This window comes from Urocitellus parryii, chromosome 11 (assembly GCF_045843805.1).
Source record: "Urocitellus parryii isolate mUroPar1 chromosome 11, mUroPar1.hap1, whole genome shotgun sequence".
NCBI lineage: Eukaryota > Metazoa > Chordata > Mammalia > Rodentia > Sciuridae > Urocitellus > Urocitellus parryii.
The window spans coordinates 77,836,651-77,857,257 of NC_135541.1; the positions used below are offsets into that span (position 1 = coordinate 77,836,651).

General features: G+C 33.3%; 1 protein-coding gene across 1 annotated transcript in view; it reads right to left on the bottom strand.

The window, feature by feature from the left end:
• Dpyd (dihydropyrimidine dehydrogenase) overlaps positions 1-20,607 on the bottom strand; it is an 803,780-nt gene that overhangs the window by 767,578 nt on the left and 15,595 nt on the right. The window lies entirely within an intron of this gene.

Here is a 20,607-nt window from a genome sequence, read left to right on the forward strand (position 1 = left end):
CAAATTAGATCCAAAATTAGCAAGAGGGTTTAAAAAATAAATAAAACTGATAACTCTTGTATTTTGCTTAACAAGAAAGCAACTACATGGGGAAATCCCAATAAAACAGAAATTATTTGGAAAAAGTGAAAAGGAGAAAATTGTTTTTTGGAGAAAAACTAACAAAGAAAATAACATTACTGGCATGAATTGATCCAAAGCTCAAAATACACCCAAAACATGACATGTCACCTCAAATAGTTGTCTTACCTAAAATGTTAAAATGGTAACATTAAATGTCAGTGTTACCTAATCTGGACAAAATACAAGTGGAGTGATTCCTACTATATTTTCTAATAATTCTCCAAAAGGAACTCTTGGAAAAATAATAATAATTATTATTATTATTCAGGAAAAATAAACCAATAAATATTAACAACTACTACAAAATTATAATTCCGCCACAGGAAAAGAACTATTGATGACAATTAACATTTCCCCAACAACTTTCAGCATTTTTACATGTTAAACACCAATATGAAATACCTGAAGAAAATCCTGCAGAAAAGATACAGAAGAGACATAGAGGTTTTCAGTAGCTGAAAAGTTTTCATATGGAAAAGGAATTTAATTATTTTGAATTAGTGGAGAATGCAGAATCAAGTTTGTAGATATTTAAGGAGGGAAATTTAGATTCAGATATTCAAAAAAAAAATATCAGCTAAGATTGCATTAGAAGTCACACTAACTTTATTGCAGTCATTTAAAACAATGCACATCTCAAAAGTCTTGTTCTTCCCAGGAAAATTCCCCTGACTAATCCAAATCTGATTCCGGGGCTAGGGATGTGGCTCAGTGTTAGAGCACTTGCCTAGTATGTGCAAGGCCCTGATTCAATCCCAGTTCTGGGAGGAAAAAAAAAGTAGTAGAGCACTTGCATAGATCTGATTGTCCTAGAACATACAAATATCTCTACCAGGGACCACCAACCTAAATAGAAGTGTTGCTTTATGAATTTTCCTTCCTCCTAAACAGTGAATGCTTTGAATTGAAGAAGTAGAGAATTTGCTGAATTTCTGACATATTACACCAAGTGAGTAGCATATGCCCATGCCTGTGAAATAAGATATTCAAAATTGTGAATTTGGTTCTTAATATCTATTGGTCATATAACTTTCAGCAAACTGCTTATCCTTTTGATCTTTCATTTCCTCACATGCAAAATGGGCCATAACCTAAACCAAAATACTATAGTAAAAAATAAATAAAATACATGATACAACATGCTTTCTAAACTATAAACACCCTAAAATCTAAAGTAGAGTGAAAATGGAATCCAGAGGCTATGTGCAACAGCAATTCTCTGTCCATAATTTCTTCATGTGGAGGCTTAGTAAGAATTTTAGATAAGTCCTAAAAATGAAATTCCTGTTAGATTTGACCAACCCCCAAATCATCTTCCAAATCGAGATTTTATGATTCTTTGAAAATTAGTATATAATGTTCATCTTTTTTGCATATGAAAATGAACCCATATTTGGATCTCAAAATACTGTCACAAATGCCAAAGTAACTTAACAGATAAAGGAAAAAATTATACTATAATACATATGCTAAAAATGTTGTTTCCCCTTCTATTATTGTAATTCCAAAATAAATTGATCTAAAGGAATCATTTTCTAGGTAATATCTTAGCTGATTTTATAAGAACATTTATTACATGATAATATGAAGGATTTAGAAATGATATAAACTATATTTTTCTAACATAAATTTTATACTTAGTATTGAATTTATTATTTATTTTATTTATAAATTTATTTATCAGTATGGAAAGAATAAAATGAGAAAAGCAACAATTCAACTTATTGTGTATTTGATTTAAAATGATAATTACATACTCTCAATTTTAAGATTTTAGAGGTCAAATGGTTTCAGAAACATCATATTGTTTAACTTATAAACAGCTACTATTTGCTCAATATTTTTGATGATCAAATAAGTTAATGGCAGATAAGTACCCTGCTTAAAATCCATAGTTAATCTAGAGAAGAGATTGAATTACAACTCAGTTATTCTGAGTATGGGATTTAGATTCAAATTTATCCAAAGATGAAGTGTACATTTAAATGTATTTTTTTAACACAGAAGGTAGAAGACACTTATAACTACATGTATAAGTAATATTAAATGGAACTGAGTAACTCAATGAAGAATTATTGTCAAACTATTGCTCTGCCCAACAAAACCCTCTCTACTGTAGTGTTCTGCCTTATCACAGCCCCATAGCATTGTAAATATCTGATGATGGACTGAAACCATGCACCAAAGTAAATCTTTCCTCCTTTAAGTTGATTTTGTCAGGTATTTTGTCATAGCAACAAAAAGATGACTAACACACCCAACTCAAGCAAGTCTTTAAAACATAACCACTAGGAAATCATTCCCAGAATGGTTGCATAAAGACCTCTTCTGAACAACAACCAGCAAAACAAACTGACAAAAACTAGTGACAAAAAATAACCATTTAAAATCTCTGGAACAGCTTCCTCAATGTTTATAGCAGCACAGTTCACAATAGCTAAATTATGTAATCAACCCAGATGCCTATCAACAGATGAATAGGTTAAGAAATTGTGGTGTATGTGTATGTATATATATATATATATATATATATATATATATATATATATATATATACAATGGAGTTCTGTTCAGCCATAAAGAAGAATGAAATTATGGCCTTTGCTGGTAAATGGATGGAAACAGAGAATATTATGCTAAGTGAAATAAGCCAAATGTCCAATGTTTTCTCTGATATTCAGAAGCTAGAGTAAAATAAAGGAAAGGAGAAGAGAAGAAAAGAATAGAATATGCAAAGATATAGGGAAGATCAAAAGTGTAGAAAGAGATAAAGAGGCAGAGTGGAGCGATGGAAAAGGGGAGGCAATGTGAAAGATATTCTTTAAAACTCATGTTATGTGCATATACAAATATACCACAGGGAATTCCTCTTTTCTGTGTAAGTAAAAAAGAATCAATCAAATATAAACAGAAGAGTGAAAAACGAAGTCTAGCAGAGTAGAGGAAGGAGAATGGGGGAAGAGAGGGGGTTAGGGAGAAAAAGGGGATATTGTGAACTGAAATTGATTTCCATGTGTGTATGATTATTTGGGGATGAACCCATTACTGTGTATATTTATAAAGCTCTAATAAAATATAAATAAAATCTCAGGAAATTGTCCTAAAGGCAAACAACAAATGAAGGCATATTAATTGAAGAAAATCTACTAAAACTTGTAAAGAGTAGTAAGTAAGGATCTATAGCATTTGAAAAATAAACTACCCCTCCCTTTCCCCACTTCAGTTCAGTGTCAAAGTCATTCCACTTCAGATAAGTTCAACCAAGAAAACATGTTTCCTTTTATCACCAGCCCTACTTGAAGGCCATGTTATCTCCCATGGAGGGGCAAATGCCACTATTTCTCATACTGCCACTCCTTGCTATTCAGGGACTAAACTCCAGGAAACTGCAGCCCAGAGTTCAGGGTCTTTCTTGGTACAATCAGACATACTCAGGGAGCAAAGTCTCTGCCTGAGGGGCAGCATATCATTTACACTGGGGACCTTCACCCTCACCTCATCTCACTCATGGGGTGCAGTTTGCATATGAGCAAACCTGCTTATTAAGGAGTAGTGTCATTCAAGGTGAGCCACTGTCACTATCCTAAGTTCTGGAGCCATGGTCCAGAGAATTTTCCCAAAAGAAAAGGCAGTCATATGAATGGACAATTTCTCCTAAAGAAACTTATCTTATCTGAACCCCTATGTGGGGGATGTTCAAGTCTAAGAGTCCTTTTAAGAACAATTAAGATTTTGATAACAAAAATTACGAAGAACCAAGTAACTCTATGAGAGCAATAAACTAAACCATGAAGGTAGACAGTTCATCAGGAGAAAAGACAGTTCAGACAAGCCCTCCTGGGGTGGGAAAAAAAAACTGCAAAAACTCACCTCAAAATCTACCAATGAAGAGAAATACAAATTTAACTGAATCACGTTGTACAACTATTTATATCCCAGGGCTTTTTCAAAAACAATAAAGCAATCAATCAGAACTCAGTGGAACTAAGAGCTAGGTATGATACAAATAGAGGCAGACAGTTCAACAGAGATCAGTGGAAAGAGGAAGGAGAGCTCTGCTAAATCCAGTTATGACAGAACAACTGCACATGTCCATGGATGCACCCTCTGAGGCTATTGGAGGGTCACACAAAAGGAGAAATGTACTTCTCTAAAATAACCCATCAGTCATTCAACAAATACCCAAAAAACGACATGTGCACCATCCCTCCAGAGTGGGGATCAGTATAGAGAATTGTTGTAATACATTTTCTAAATTTTATGCTTAAAAAGATTAGAAGCCATGCGCTATGGTCTGGATATGGTTTAGGTGTTCCCCATCCCACCTCAATGATTCATATGTCAGAAGTTGGCCACTACCTACTATGGTAATTTTAAGAGATTGTAGGTAGAAATTATTGAGAGATTCCAAGATCTATCAAGCCCCTATCCATGCTCTGGTTTCATGTCTCACCATGAGCTCCCTCTTGCATGTACTCGCACCAAGATATTGTCTGCCATAACATCATGACAACAGAAGGGCTCTCTCTAGAGCTGATGCCATATGGTTTGGACTTTGAACCCCTAAAAGTGTGCTAAATAAATCTCTTTTCTTTATAAAATATATGCCATCCAGTATTTCATTATAGTAACAGAAAACAGAGTAATATATCAGGCAAAGAAACAGGATTGTATAAGATGTGCATCCACACAAAAAACAAGCAACAAAAACCAACTTTGAGAAAGTCCAAGTATCAGATTTAACAAAGGTTTCAAAATAGCTATCATAAGGAAAGTATAATTATAATGTTCTATCAAATATACATCCATCCATAGAAATTATTAAAAAGGACTAACTAGAATTACAAGTTGAAAAATACAATGCCTGAAATGAAAATTTCATAGTAGTATATAATAGTAGATTTAAACTGGCAAAATCAAAAAACTTTAAAAAATATTACATAATAATAGAAGAATAAAGAAAAAATTAACAAAGCCCTAAAGTCTGTGGTAAATCGTTAATAAACAAAATACAAACATGTAAATACCATAACAAGAGGAAAAAAGAGAAGAGAAAAAATACAAGACATACAATTTGAAATTTTCTCCACTTTGTTTGTTTAAATAAAACATATTATTAAATTACATATCTAAGAAGTTCAACAAATGTATAGTAGAATAAATAGAAAGATATTATACAAAGAATATTAACAAATATACTGAGTCAATATCAAAGAAAAACTATTGAAAGCAGCAAAAAAAATGATGCATAATATAGAAAAAACTAACTTTTAACAGTTCATTTCTCATCAAAATCAATGGACACCAGAAAGTAGTGAGATAATACACACAAATATACAAAGCACTAAAAACATTGTCAAGCAAGAATCTTATGACCAGCAAAACTATCTTTCAAAAAGAATAGTGATCATGAAGAATACAGATGAGAATAAATGCTAATGTGTATGCGGGGGGAAAGGTACACTCATATATTGTTGATGGGACTGCAAATTAGCACAGCCACTTTGTAAAGAAGTATGGAGATTCCTCAAAAGAGTAGGAATGCAACCACCATATGACCTAGTTAGGCTACTCCTTGGGATTTACCTCACAGATCTAAAAGCATACCATATTTATACAGGCACATCAGTGTTTATAGCAGTACAATTCACAATATCCAAGTTATGGAACCACCCCATATGCCTGTGAACAGATGAATGGATAAAGAAAATATAGCATATCTATACAATGGAGTTTTACTCAGCTATAGAGAACAATGAAATTATGACATTTACTAGTAAATGGAACTTGGAAGTATCATAATAAGAGAAATAAGTCAGACTCAGAAAGTCAAAAGGTCAAATTATTTTTGTGATACGTAGAAGATCAAAATAAGGGGAAGATGGTAGGGATACCATGAAAATGGAAGGAGGATCAAAGAAATGGAGAAGGGGTGTTGGGCAAGGGGGAACGGCAGAAAAGGGGAGGAGCAGTAGAATGAAACTGATCAAATTTTGCTATGTAAATGTACCATGGTGAATTCCACTTTTATGTATTCCTAACAAGTATCAATTTATAAAAACAATAAATAGATAGGGGGAACGGCAAGGAAGTAGAGTAAGGGGACCAGGGGTAAGGGAAGAAGGCAAGGGAGGGAGGAGGTACTGGGAACTGAAATGGAACAAATTATATTCCATGCATGAGTGATTCTGTCAAATGAATCCCACTGTTTTATATATATATGTGTATGTATAATAAAAAATTATAAAGCATAATAATTTTTAAATACTTCAAAAATTAAATAATGGTGAAATATAACACTCCCATCCCCAAAAAAGACAATTAGAGAATTTGTACAAGTAGAAATTCTTCAGGCAAAAAGTAAATGACTATAAATAGTATTCAAGTTCACAGGAAAAAAAACCAATGGTCAATAATAGAGTATAAGTAATTCTGCAATTATAAAAAATAATATAAAATATATACTGTCAGTATAAAATATATTGATAATAAAATAAGATCTAACTATGTGCTGTCCATAAGGAGCAACCATCAGATTCAATGTCACATATAGAATGAAAGTAAATGGACTGAGAAAGATACACCATTTAAGTAGTGACCTTATGAAAGCTTGAGTGACCTATAGTAGTATTAGAGCAGACTTTAAGTAAACCAAGCAAAAAAGTACTACTAGACACAAACGCATGTTTTATGATGATAAAGAAACATACATCAGGAAGCTCTAACAATTCTAAACATATGTGTGCACAACAAGGCAAAATACATGATGCAAAAAAGAGCAAAACTAAAAGGAAAACAGACATTTAGAGAATACTAGTTGAAGACTTCATTTTCCCACTTTAAATACTGGACAGAACATAGGCAGAAGAATAACAAGGAAACAGAAGATTTGAGCAACACTATACATCATCAAGATGTGATAATTTATTAATCTCAAGTATGCATGAAACATTTTCTAGGATATGTTAGCTGAAAAACAAGCTCAATGAACCTGAGGACTAAATAATACACAGTAGTTCTCCAATCACAATGCAATAGAATTAGATATCAATACAGAAATAAACTTTTAAAATTGTGCAGTGTGGGTGAGCATTATAATCATCATAATATAAAGATACAGTTACTAAATACCACATATGCTTTCATTTATATAAAATCTCCACACAAGGCAAATGTATGGAGACAGCAAGTAGATTAGTGTTTGCCTAGGACTAGGGGGTAGGGAACAGAAAGCAAATACAAAAGGGTTTGTAGTTTCTTTTTTGTAGTGATGAAAACTGATTGTGGTGGTAAACTTTATTAATACACCAGAAGAGTCTAGGAATTCTACCCTTTATATGGGTGATATGTGAATTAATACACCATGAAACTTTTTAAAAAGCCAAAAATTGTTATATTCAATTGATTTAGCTATATAATATACCCACTTTAGTAAACGTCATTGGGACTTGCTTTAGTTGACAAATAAAAATCTGATAAAGATTATTTTTAGTAATTCCTACATGTGAAAGAATAATTCTTTACTCTATCTGATGAGATGTAGGTATCTTCCAAACAACAAATGCACAAAACAGTTGTAGTTTCAAATGGTTATTCTTCATAATGACATAAGACCAAAGCAACTCATCAACAAAAGTCAGTATTAGAAAACCCAAGTCATCTCATTTTAAAGGAAAATTAAAGACATTGTCTTATTTAAAAAATTTTTTTTGCTTGTTTATTTCAGCTCGAACCATACTAATCTCAGACTGTAATCCAAATTAATAAATAACATGATGACACTTTTTAAAGGTATACTGGCCAACATCAAAGCAAACAAAGTGGGTAATACACAAGAAAGATGGCTGCATTTATTTTAGGTTTTATTTCCACAATCCATACTGTGATAAATGATTATGTTTATCTATGTCGGCATAGTAATGTAACTTTTGAGAATAAACATTCCAAATGTAATTTATTGGCTGCTTATCACAGTAACTTTTCTTTCACATGGTAAGTAGAAAGTATAACATGAAATATTGGGTTAACCTTTTGCAAAAATGGCACTGAGTTGAATTCAATGGATCTTGGGTAAAAATAAATTGGATTGTGGAGAATGGTTACCAAGGATTTGACTTAATAATATTCCAAATGAAAGTGATATAAAATAAAAATACAGGACATGAGAGTGGTTGAGAGCTGTTAAAAACAATTTTCCAAAGCAAGACTTTTTAAAACTAAAAGTCAATATCATCGATAACTAAATAGCTGGCAGAATAATATAGGAGAGTTCTAAATTACATTCTTCCTAAGAAATGACCAAAGCCAGGTCCTAACAGGGTCACAGAGCCCCCTCTCTAGATAAATCGAGTGCTTTAAGAGGGCCATTAACCCTTCAGATATAGGGTTATTACCTACGGAGGGAGAATTTTCTCTCATCAAAGAATTTCGTCTTTGAGTTTGCCAATCATTTTGAGATAGTGCTGATTCTGGAAGCAGAAAAACAGTATTTGAGAAAATTTAACTGTGCTAATTTTATTTAGTTGAAGAAATGATAGAATACGATTTGGGGCCAGTACACAGGAAGTCAAGTGAGTTACATATTGTTCCTGCTTTGTTCACTCTGTTCTGGGAAGCAGCTGGAGTCTGCAACACACAGTGGAATTCTGCAACCAGTTTTGTGCATTTCCTCAGAGAGCAGAAAGAGGGCCCATACTGACTACAATCAACAATCACACATCCTTGCTTAACAAAAAAGACACTAAACCATAGCCCTAAAATACTGCAACTTAAGTATTTTTTGAGAGCTCATTTTCAGTTGTGGGAAGCCACTTGACCAACATGTTCCCTTTCTAAAAATGTGGCTTTGTTTTGTAGTGCAATATTGATTGACCAAATATAATGCACCATTAAGCTCTCTTCACCCTGTGCATCTGAAATTATAAACAAATGTTTTCTGTTCAATCCCAGTTAGTACTTACAATAATTCTGAGTAATTAAAAAGATACATATATATTAATATTTGTGCTTACAGAATTAAATTGATGAATAAAATACTGTCTTATTCGAATTATGTTTCAATTTTGTCTTTGATGACATATCATTTTCTTTAGTTCATCAACTTGAATAAAGTAAATACAAATGATGGCCGGGAGGTGGTGGCACACACCTATAATCCCAGCAACTCAGGAGTCTGAGGCAGGAGGATCACGAGTTGAAAGCCAGCCTTAGCCATTTAGCAAGGCCCTAAATTAATTAGCAAGACCTTGTCTCAAAATAAAATATAAAAGGGGCTGGGGATGTGGCTCAATGATTAAGTTCTCATAGGTTTAATCTCTTGTACCAAATAAAAAAAGTACTGACAATAAAAATCACACTGTTCTCATTTTTTTCATAATTGGACAAAAGTAACTTGATTTCAAGATAACATTATATTGCCATCCACTTATTTCCTTCACAAATATTCTCAACTAATAGGAGCATAGAATACCAATCTATTAATGCTTTTGATCAATACTTATTGCCTCTCCCGGGTACCAATCAACATATGCTGACTAATGGAGAACTGCACTTTTTAATACTTACTTGCTTAACATTCCCTTGCTTATAAAGCCTCCATCTCTGTCTCACCCACTTCCAAGTCTGTCAGTAGTCTTAGTATAGAACTAGTATAATATTTTTTTTTAGTGTTTGATTATTTTCTTATTTTTTTCATTGGTTGTTCAAAATATTACAAAGCTCTTGACATATCATATTTCATATATTAGATTCAAGTGGGTTATGAACTCCCATTTTTACCCCATATACAGATTGCAGAATCACATGGGTTACACATCCACATTTTTACATAATGCCATATTAAAAAAAAAATAGAACTAGTTTAAACAGTATCTTACAAATGTACAAGGTGCTTTTGGATAATGGGCAAGTTCAGAACTCCTATAGTCAGTCTCCTGGATAATGGGGAGCAAAACAGGGAAAAATGCACCTCCACATTGGGACAGACAACTTTGGAGTCTGAAAACCTTGGAAATCTGCAATAACCGGTCCTAAGCAAGAATGATCACATTTTCAGACTCTCTTTTTTTTTTTCTTTTAATGTACTTCTATTTTCTGTCAAGACACAGCTTCCCCTCCCCCCCCCCCGTTAGGCTGGACTACTTTGGACTACTTTTCCAAGTAATGACAGCAAATGAAAGTCATCTTCAATTTTTTTTTTCATTTTATACCTCTATACAAAGACCAATTTTTCCTATATGCAAGGAACTAACTCATTCAGTAAATGAACAATTGATGAAGGAAATCACTGACAGTTTTAAATCCTACAACTTTCATTTTATTGATTATTTTCAGAATAATATGCATATTGTTTGAGTTTAAATTTGGGCTTAGATCTTAACTCTTCTATTTTTCTGGTTGTTTAAATCCTCAATCTCTTTTTCATCAACTGCTAAATGTAGACCAATAGTAGTACTTATCCCATGGTATTGTTTTGAGAATTAAATAATGAATAAAACTAGAATGATTTACACAGTAAGTACTTATTATATTTCATCTATTTGTATGAAAACTAGGTTATAGTTGTCATTCAACCAATATATATTCAAGTTCCTGTACTGTCAATTCTAAATAACACAGGGGGATTATTTTTAAAAGTTTTGGAATATATAAAAAAAAGAAAGCAACAGGTAAAAAGATAACTATAAATAAGATAGTATGAAAAATAGAGATATATCTCAGATGAAACCAAATCACCAGCTGAGTCATGGGTCCCTGAATTTATCATTGGTCTCTGCACTGCGATTTAAAAAGCAGACTGCCTAAAAAATGCCAATATGCACTTCACAAATTAATACAGCAGTGTAGAAGGGTCATGAAATTCAAATACAGATTTTAACATCCATTACACATATATAGAAATGAAGATAACATTTTGTAACACATACAACTGTATATAACTCATGGACCTTTTGGCCCAACATGTTTAAGTGATTTACATTACATTTTCTTTCCAGGAAAGACAGGTCAGATAAAATATAAGGAATTTATAAAGCATCAAAAAACTCATCAAGTGGAAAGGAATAAACCCTTTCAAAATGCTAGTCATGTTGTCCAAGAAATATGATTCATTTCTATTGAACAAATAGTTAACACAAAACAAATAGTTTACACATCTTAACACCTCACATCTATCGTGTCACTCACCAACTCAGCAAGCTGAAGTCTGCTACATGAACCTTTTGTTTGGCTTTGCAGGGTCTAGTACATGACTCTCTTTCATTATAAAATACACACCCATAAAAGGTACCCACGTTCTCTCTAATTTAAAAAAGTCATTTTATTTTCCTTAAAAAATATGAAGAATTGAAACAAAGAAACCATAATGTACACATTTGATATTCACCATATAATTCTTAATATAGAGTAGAGCAAAGGTGGTTACTGTTCTGATTTAGACACTGTATTAATCTTATTGGGCTACTATTTCAGAATACCATAGTCTGAGTAGCTTAGATATTTGTTTCTCATTTTGTAGGCTAGGAAGTCCAAGATCCAGATGCTGAGTAATTTGGTTCTTGTTAAGAACATTTTTCCTGGCTTGCAGATGACTTCTCACTATGACTTCATGTGCAGAGACAGAGGCAGAGATTGAGAGCAAGCTCTAGACTGTCAGTTCTTATAAGGGCACTAATTCCATTATGAGGTTCTCACCCTCATAACTTCAACTACCCTTAACTCCCAAAAGCTCCATCTACAAATATCACACATTGGGCAATAGGATTTAATATGTTAATTCTAAGGGGATAAAAACAGTCTTACAACAGACATGGAAAGTATTCTTCTACCTCTGGAAGGCAAACACTGTTAAGACTAGGCTTCAATTTATAAGATACTTTATCTTAAGACTGCAAATGTTATCCTATTGATTCTATACGTTGCTTTTTTTCAAGGAGAAAATTCATAATATCCAAAGGAGATATAACATAGTATTGCTTAAATTCAACAAAATAAAATAAAAACAATTTTGCCAAATAATTTAATACTATCTACTAATTATACATGTTCCTTTACTCTTTAAACAATTTGAAAAATGAAACATTAATAACATTGAAAAATGTACTATTTTCATATTTTCATTATAGGAATTGAAAATAAAATATGTGCAAAATGATATGAAAATACATAAAAAGATGAGACATTATTTTATTTGAAAATTTCACTGCATGAATTATAAGCTTCTTAATATTGTAAAACACTTGTGTATTATATATTTAAATTAAAACAAATATTTAGAAAAGATAAAACTATGAAATTCCATGCTAGATTACTGTCTCATATTTGCAAGAGTTGGGTTCGATCCTCAGCACCACATAAAAAAATATAGATGTTCTGTCCACCGAAAACTAAAAATAAATATAAAAAAAGAGTTGAATGTATGCATGAATTTATACAGAACCCAAAACAAAATTCAAAAGGAGAAGAATTGATGGGCCATTATTACATGATCAAAAAAATAATAAGTCCACTAGGTAACTAAGAAAATCCATATTCTAAAACCTATAATTTTTTCATACATTCATCAAATCTATGTAAAATCCTGTTTCCATCCCTTTTCTTACATAGTTTACTGTATCTACGATGTGGCAGCTTTACATTAGTCTAAAATGCTAACTTTCCTTAAGTTCTAACTAGAACCATTCCTCCAAAAACTCAGAATGGACCCTCTCTATATATTAAATTATACCCATGAACTGCTACAGAAACTTGCCATTGTCCCTCATTTGACATGTAGGAAATTATTTCAAGTAATTGTTAACATGTGTTCTTTCCCATCAAACTAGTCATTAAAACTTTCAAAAGCAAAAATAGTTTTTATGTATCCACAGGACTTCAAAGCAAAGCACAGTACTTCATTGGAAAAGATATTAACAGTGCCCCCCCCCCCAAAAAAAAGTTGTTAATGGAAAAATTTCTTAAGAAAACAGTAAAAAACAAAATTAAAAAATTTAGAAAAAGCAACAAACTTCCACTAGCAACAAACTTTCTAATGGAAGCTTGTTGCTCCTGGCAGAACAATCAGCAGAATTCTGTTTTCTTCTTAGTGTTCTATTCCAGGGGACAAAGGGAACCCCATTCACTCCTTGTCAGCAGTTACAAAGATTTTAAGTCATATAATCATTAACCACTCTGTAATAGGAGCTCAGCCTTTGCCTCTGTTTCCTTCAGAGGTTTCAAAGGTTTAATCATGCAACTCACTTGCTGAAGCAGTGCAACACTTTGAACTGAACCTTGCAATCTCTGGTAATATAACACCAGCAACAAGTTCTGAAAGGAAAATCAAATTAATTGCTTGTTGTTATTTTCTTTTAAAACTTTCTAGGGTCAAAATTTTGGATTCTGTAGGACAGCACAGACAACGCTAATACATAAAAGACTGTTCCCTGCAACAACAGAAGCTGCAGACCAAGGGAGGAAGAAGACATAATGATGAAATAAAGGGGTATTAATATGTTCACAGAGGAAAGCTCAGGTTCTGTGTGAGCCCAGAAGGTTAAGTCAGGAAAGGACTGAAGGATGTATATTTCCTAGAATGATTTTATTGTGCTCTTTAAAATTAAAAAAACTGTATCCTTTAAGAAATCTCCTTCAAGAAAAAAAAATGTTTATGACATAGCAATGAAAAATAGAAGACTTTGATTTCCTGGCAGAAAAGAATTACTGTATACATATGCCACATATACACCATAATTTATGCCTATATATTCAAATCATGTTTTAAAATGTATTAATTAATATTAATTGATATTCTTGATGTTTTAGAAAGTTTTTAAAGGAAAAAGATCAATTTTATACTTCATTTAAAACTAGTTCCATTAGAAATATATAATTTAACATACTATTTTAAATAACATAGAATTCATGTATATAATTAGTACTTTCCTCACTTTTATTCTCTTAATTAAGAAGTAATATTTTGTCTTCTTTATTGACTAATTTTGTTTGAAAAAAAATAGAATAGTCTCCTTTTAAAAAGTGTTATTACCTAGTGAAAAATATGTAATATGAAGTCACATTGAGACTTCCTAATTCTTTAACAAAACCCACTAGCAATTCTAATTTAGGGGCCTAAAAATCTCACTTAAAATAATTTAAATTTAAACCTAAAGTAGAAAGAAATAATGTCTTCTATTTTTACTATTGTTACAATTAAAAACTAATTGACCTGAACTGTTCCTACCACATCCCCACTCTACATCTTCTTTGGGTCCCTAAGATTTAGTATATAAGAGTTGCAATGGACTCTAGAGATAAATGTTTTATTTTGCATCCTAATTCCGGGACATTGTTCCAAACAATCACTGAACTTTAATAAGATGCACCCAAAAATATGACAACTCAGTGAGACCCTGTCTCTAAATAAAATATAAAAATAGGGTTGGGGATGTGGCTCAGTGACTTAGTACCCCTGAGTCAATCCCTGGTACTGCTCCCCACAAAAAAAAAAATATATGACAAACAGTTATACACACATGCATGCATGCATACACACACACACACACACACACACACACTGCTCACATAGTGTACACACTAGTATGAAAACATTACACAAATAGGAAAGATCATGAATAGTTCCCAGAAGAATGCCTGCATCCTTCCAATTGAGGGGGGAAATAAGAGAAATGTTCAGCCACCAATTGAGTCTTCACTGAAAATCAGTTTCTGCTCCAGTACAGTAGAAATGCTCTTGTCGATCTTTGATGATGAAAGTATTGCCCAATGCTGTTTGTGTTATGCATACATATTTTCCCTCATATACAGCATCTTTACTTTTTTCTTTTGTAAATAAATACATTTTTATAACCACTGTTTTTTTAATTTTTTGCAGTGCTGGGGTTTCAACCAGGACTTCATGCATGCTAGGCAAGTAGGCAAGCACTCCACCACTGAGCTACAGGCTCAGCCCTTTAACAGCCTCACTGAAATATGTATAATTTGCTTGCCACACAATTCACCTTAAAGACAAAATTCAATGATTTTAGCTAGTGATTCACAATCATTAACATGCTCAAATTTAGAACATTTCACCGATGCCTCTCTTAGGGAAAAAAAAGTTCCAATTATTAGTCACTTCCAATTTCCCTAAAGCCCCCTGCTTTAAACAACCATTAATTTACTTTTCTTATTCAATGGAGTTGTCTATTCTGGACATATCATATAAATGGAATCATATAAAGTAAAGTCCTTCGTAACAGGTTTCTTTCACATAGCATAAAGTTTTCAATGTTTCTCCATGTTGTACTTTTTACTTTTATGTTATAAATCTCCTAATATGCTTTCTGTTTATATTTCAGCAATTATCCTTTAATGAGACTTAAATAAATTAAAGATCATATTTACTGTGTAGTTATCATTTCTACGTTTCTAAGTTCTTGGAGTACATCCATGTTTCCAATTTGCATCATTTCCTTCCTCCTGAAGGATATGACTTCCTTTAACATCTATTAGAATGCAAGAGACCCTGCTGGTAAATTCTTTCATCTTTTGTATTCCTGAAAAAGTTTGTATTCTTCTTGGTGGTTGAATGCTAATTTCACTGAGTATAGAATTCTAGGTCGAGAGCTTTTTTCAGCCAGTTCTTTAAATATATTGCTTCACTATTGCCTCTTACTTGCATTGTTTCCAATAAGAAATCTGCTGTTAGCCTGGAGTGGTGGTTCATGCTTGTAATCTCAGCCACTCTGGAGCAAGGCAGGAGGATCATCCGCAACTTAGAGAGACCCTGTCTTAAAAATAAAATAAAAAGGGCTGGGGATATAGCTCATAGGTACAGCACACCTGTATCCGGTCTCAATATTCAGGAGAAGAAGAATAAGCAGGAGTAGAAGAGAGAAGAAGAAATATGTTGTTGTCTTATCTTCCTTTTATACTATATAACTTTTTATTTTCCTCTGATTGACCTGAATTGTCTTTTTCACTAGTTTGAGTAATTTGATTATGTTGTGCCTTAGCATACTTTCTTCCTATTTTTTTAACTTCATTGGGCTTTTGAACATATGGATTTGGTTTTTTTCAAATATTGTTTCTGTTCCCCAATCTCTCTCACTCTTTTGCTTGGGAGATTCATTTATGTAAGGATAGTCAAAGTTGTCCTATAGCTCACTGATATTCTTTTATTTTCTTTTTCTCTTTTTTCCTTTCTGCACTTCATGTGGAATTGTTACTATTTCTGTGCCTTCAAACTTAATGTCTTTCCTCTATAATTTCTAATTTCCCTTTAATCTCATTCAGTGTACTTTTCATCTCAGACATTATAGTTGCCAGCTCTAGAAGTTCATCTTTAATCTCCCACTATCTTCCATGCCTCTAACTTTTTGAACATGTAGGTCACAGTTGTACTCAAGTTTTAATGAACTTCTATAATTCAAACATCTGTGTCACTTTTGCATTCATTTTTATTTACTTATTTTTATACACCTTATGGGTCGTTATTTTCCTACATCTTTACATGCCTGGTTATTTTTAATTTGATGACAGACATTGTGAATTTCAACTAATTGGGTATGTAATGTTTTATATTCACATTTTTTTAAAGTTTCGTCTTGATTCACAGGTGAATTACTTGGAAACAACTGATCCTTTTAGGTCTTGATTTTATGATTTGTGAAATGAGACTTGAACAGCATTCTGCTTTGGGTCTAATTATTTCTCACTACTGAGAAAAGAAACTTCTGGTGCTTTTCATTCATAGAACCCAATGTCCTGTGACTCATGGTGTTCTTTAGGCTGGGTGGTGGGATCAGGCACTATTCTTATACCCCGTGTCAGGTACTGTTCTTTCTAGCTCTCTTAGATGTTTCTTTATGCAGTCGTTCACTGATCATCAATCTATGGAGTACTGAGGAGTAGGAGTATGTCCACAGATTTCCAGGTTTCTCGGAATCACTCTGTGTTATTCTATCAAAAAGTCCAGCTGGTTTAGTCTCCCTGAACTCTCATCTCTGTCTCTTCAATTGAGGAACTCCACCAGACTTTATGAACTGCAGCTTATAAACTCCCTTAAGTAAGCTAGGGAAAATCCAGGCTACACTCATTTGTTCTCCACAAAGATCACTGTCTTTTTGCCAGAGAGCCAGTGTCTCAAAAACAATTGCTTTAGATACATCGCTTCCTTTTTATAGTTTCAGGTAGAAATGTGTGTAGAAAAGGGTACACCTGGGTGCTTATGTTGGCCAGGAGCATCCAGGAGCACTGTGATGGTGCTCCTGGAGAGCAAGCAATTCCTGACAGAGCTGACCAGGCTCTTCCAGAAGTGTCAGTTCTGGGGCAGAGTGTACATCACCTTGAAGAAGTATGATGGTTGAACTAAACCCACACGGAGGAAGGGTTCTGTGGAAGGCGTTAAGCCCTCAGACAACAAGTGTCTATTGAGAGCAATGGATGGGAAAAAAAAGATCAGCACAGTGGTGAGCTCCAAAGAAGTGAATAAGTTTTTGTGGTGCTGGGGATTGAATCCAGAGCCTCACACATGCTATGTAAGCAAACTATTATTGAGTTACAACCCCTCATTCCCTGCCTTCATTTTAATAGTTTGGAATGATGTGATTGCTGAATGTTTTAGCCCTGTTTTCTAGATTATTCTAATTGAAACTTGACAATTATAAAAGTTGTGTTATATCATGGACATTCTTTCCACCAGATTGTATAAGTTTATCATCATAATTTCTTGAGTTTGGAAGAGTTCTCATAGCCAAATGAAATGCACACAGCATGTCATGCTTACATGACAACAAGGCTTGGCTGAGCTCCCCTGCTTAGTAACACTTCACACCATGTCATTACAAGTTATTTCTCAGGAGGTTCAGTATTTCCTGGAAACTTGTGGCAGGTTTTCATTGGCCTTTGACCTATGTGCCTTACCCCTTTTTTATTTTAATCTATCCTTTTATCATAATGAATTGTATTCATGATATAAAAAACTCTAAGTACACAGAGTATATACAGTGAATTGGTGAACCTGAGGGTGGCCTTGGACTCATAACACAAAATGTAAACACATCCCCTACTCTCCCACCTAGAGCACTGAGAAGTAGAGTAAAGGTATCACAATTCAGTGGGTACTCCCTTCCACGTGGCTTAATTTTGTAGAGTCCCATGCCAAATATACAGAAAAGTGTTTGGAATGCTATATTTCTCCATTCACTTTTTATTATTATTTTTAATACCTTGTTTTATTTATTTTTATATGGTGCTGAGGATTGAACCCAGGGCCTTGCATGTGCTAGGCAAGCCACAACCCCAGCCCCATCCATTCACTTTTATTTATGAATCTTATATGAAGGTATTAAAGATTTGCATTTGATTTTGGAATCATGAGCCTTCAAATAGAAAAGATTAACACAGATACTCTTTTTTGAAACAGTGATATCAGAACATTGTACCTGAGATCCCTCCACACACCTGGTAATTCTCTGTGGATGGTTACTGGGAGTCAGTTTAACAAATATATTTGACATATTTTGTGAATCTCTGCCTAAGCATCCTTTCCACCCTTCTTCCCTATTAGCAAGCCCCTATAATTTTTGAGAGGACCATCATTCTAAGCTGGAGACTATAAATCAGCCAATAAGATATATTTGGAAGTGATGGTATTTTAAGAAGTCTCATTAAAGGAAGGGACACACTATTTTTTTGCTCTCCCTCCCTCCTCCTGGCATTCTAGCTTCAAACTTGAACAAGTGAACCTGAACTTAAAGATATCAAGTGCAAAAAGAGAAACCTATTGACAAAAATATTTTACATGCCCTAAAGAATTTATTTAACTGGTAAAAAATAAATTATCTTATTAAAGCCACTTTTTTTTTTAATTTGTAGTACTGGGGATTGAATCCAGGGCCTCCTGCATGTTAAGCAAGTGCTCTACCACTAAGCTACATTCCCAGGCCATTTTTAAGTTTTATTTTAAGAGAGATTCTCACTAAGTTGCCCAGGCTGGTCTTAAACTTGCCATCATCCAAACTCAGAATTCTGAGTAACTTATTTAAATTACTTCTATTAATTTTTCTATATTATGCCTCATAACTTGGTTCTTAGTGTGCTTCGCTGGTAGCTAACTAGGTGTAGGAAGCACTAACAGTTCAAACAACAAGTTAAAATATCCAGAAAAAGGGTGCATATGAACTTCAAAATAAAATCATTTGGCTTATGTATTAAAAGACAAATGGGAAATCACATCAGCATAAGGTAGTATTTTCTTGAAATTCATCAAGATGTCAAAAATCCTAAACCAAAAATTACTCATTTCAAAAAAATGATAAATGGAAATTTTGTTTTGCTAGCATGGGGTTAGGGGGATGATTCATTTAAATCTCCATGATTGACTAATAATAGTTTTCTCCATTTGGTCTGACACAAATTTTTTACAAATAACACAATGATAAAAATAAAAATTTATCAATGCTCCCTTGCAAACATTTTTTGGAAACCTTTCATAACCATCCTCTGCACACAACTCCTTCCCCACCCATCTTTATTCTTTACTCAGTCCTCCTTATTGGGCTGTGGTAGATAAGACAATTCTGGGCTCCCAAGATATGCCATGCAAAACACTCAGTCTCTATCAATATTATCTTGACTTAATTTTAGGACTTGTTCTCAATCTAATATATAATTCAAAAAGAAAACAGTTAAACTCTTTTTCTCAAAATATTGTATCTCTTACTTGGAAAAAAAAATTTTTTTCTAACATTCTTGCGTTAGTCCACTGTTTGTAATATGATACTGAATGAGGTTTTACAGTAAGCCAGGCACTTCACTAAATCATTTTCAAGTGAGAACTGTTATCATCCTCACAAAAATCCCTTGATAGCACTGTATTATTATTATTGCCAGTTTGCAGATGAGGAACAAAATCACAATGAAACTGACTTTAGTGGCTATAGTATTAATTACTACTCTCCCGCCTTTATGGGCAGCAATAATGTTAGCTTTTTCGTATTTTTAGCATGAAATTCAAGGATTGCTGTACATGCATTGTAAATATTGAAATCTGTTTTCCAATGGTGCAGATAACTATGTCAATAAAACCTGAAAGAAATCTGACTTACAGAAAATTCTACCATCTGTCTATTAGCCACAGTATCTACAAAAAGTTCCTGGTATACATTAGTCATCTGTTGTTGGATGAAATAAAGAGTAAGAAGCAAATCTCAAAAAATATTGTTAACGAAGCTCTAGTAGCACTTGAAAACAATATAGGTTGTGAAAAGACAGAAATGTAAATGTACCTCTCATGTCAACCATTTATGATTATATGGGGAATGGTAATCACAGAAAGTACAAGCTGGGATAGGAACTGCCTCAGGAACAAATGTTCAGATTTTTGGCACATCACTTAAATATTGCTGTCATCTTACAAATGACATATAGGCTAAAAAAAATTGACAGTGAAATATAGCTTGTTTCCCATGCCTTTTAATTGTTGGATTTGAATTAAGTCCAGGC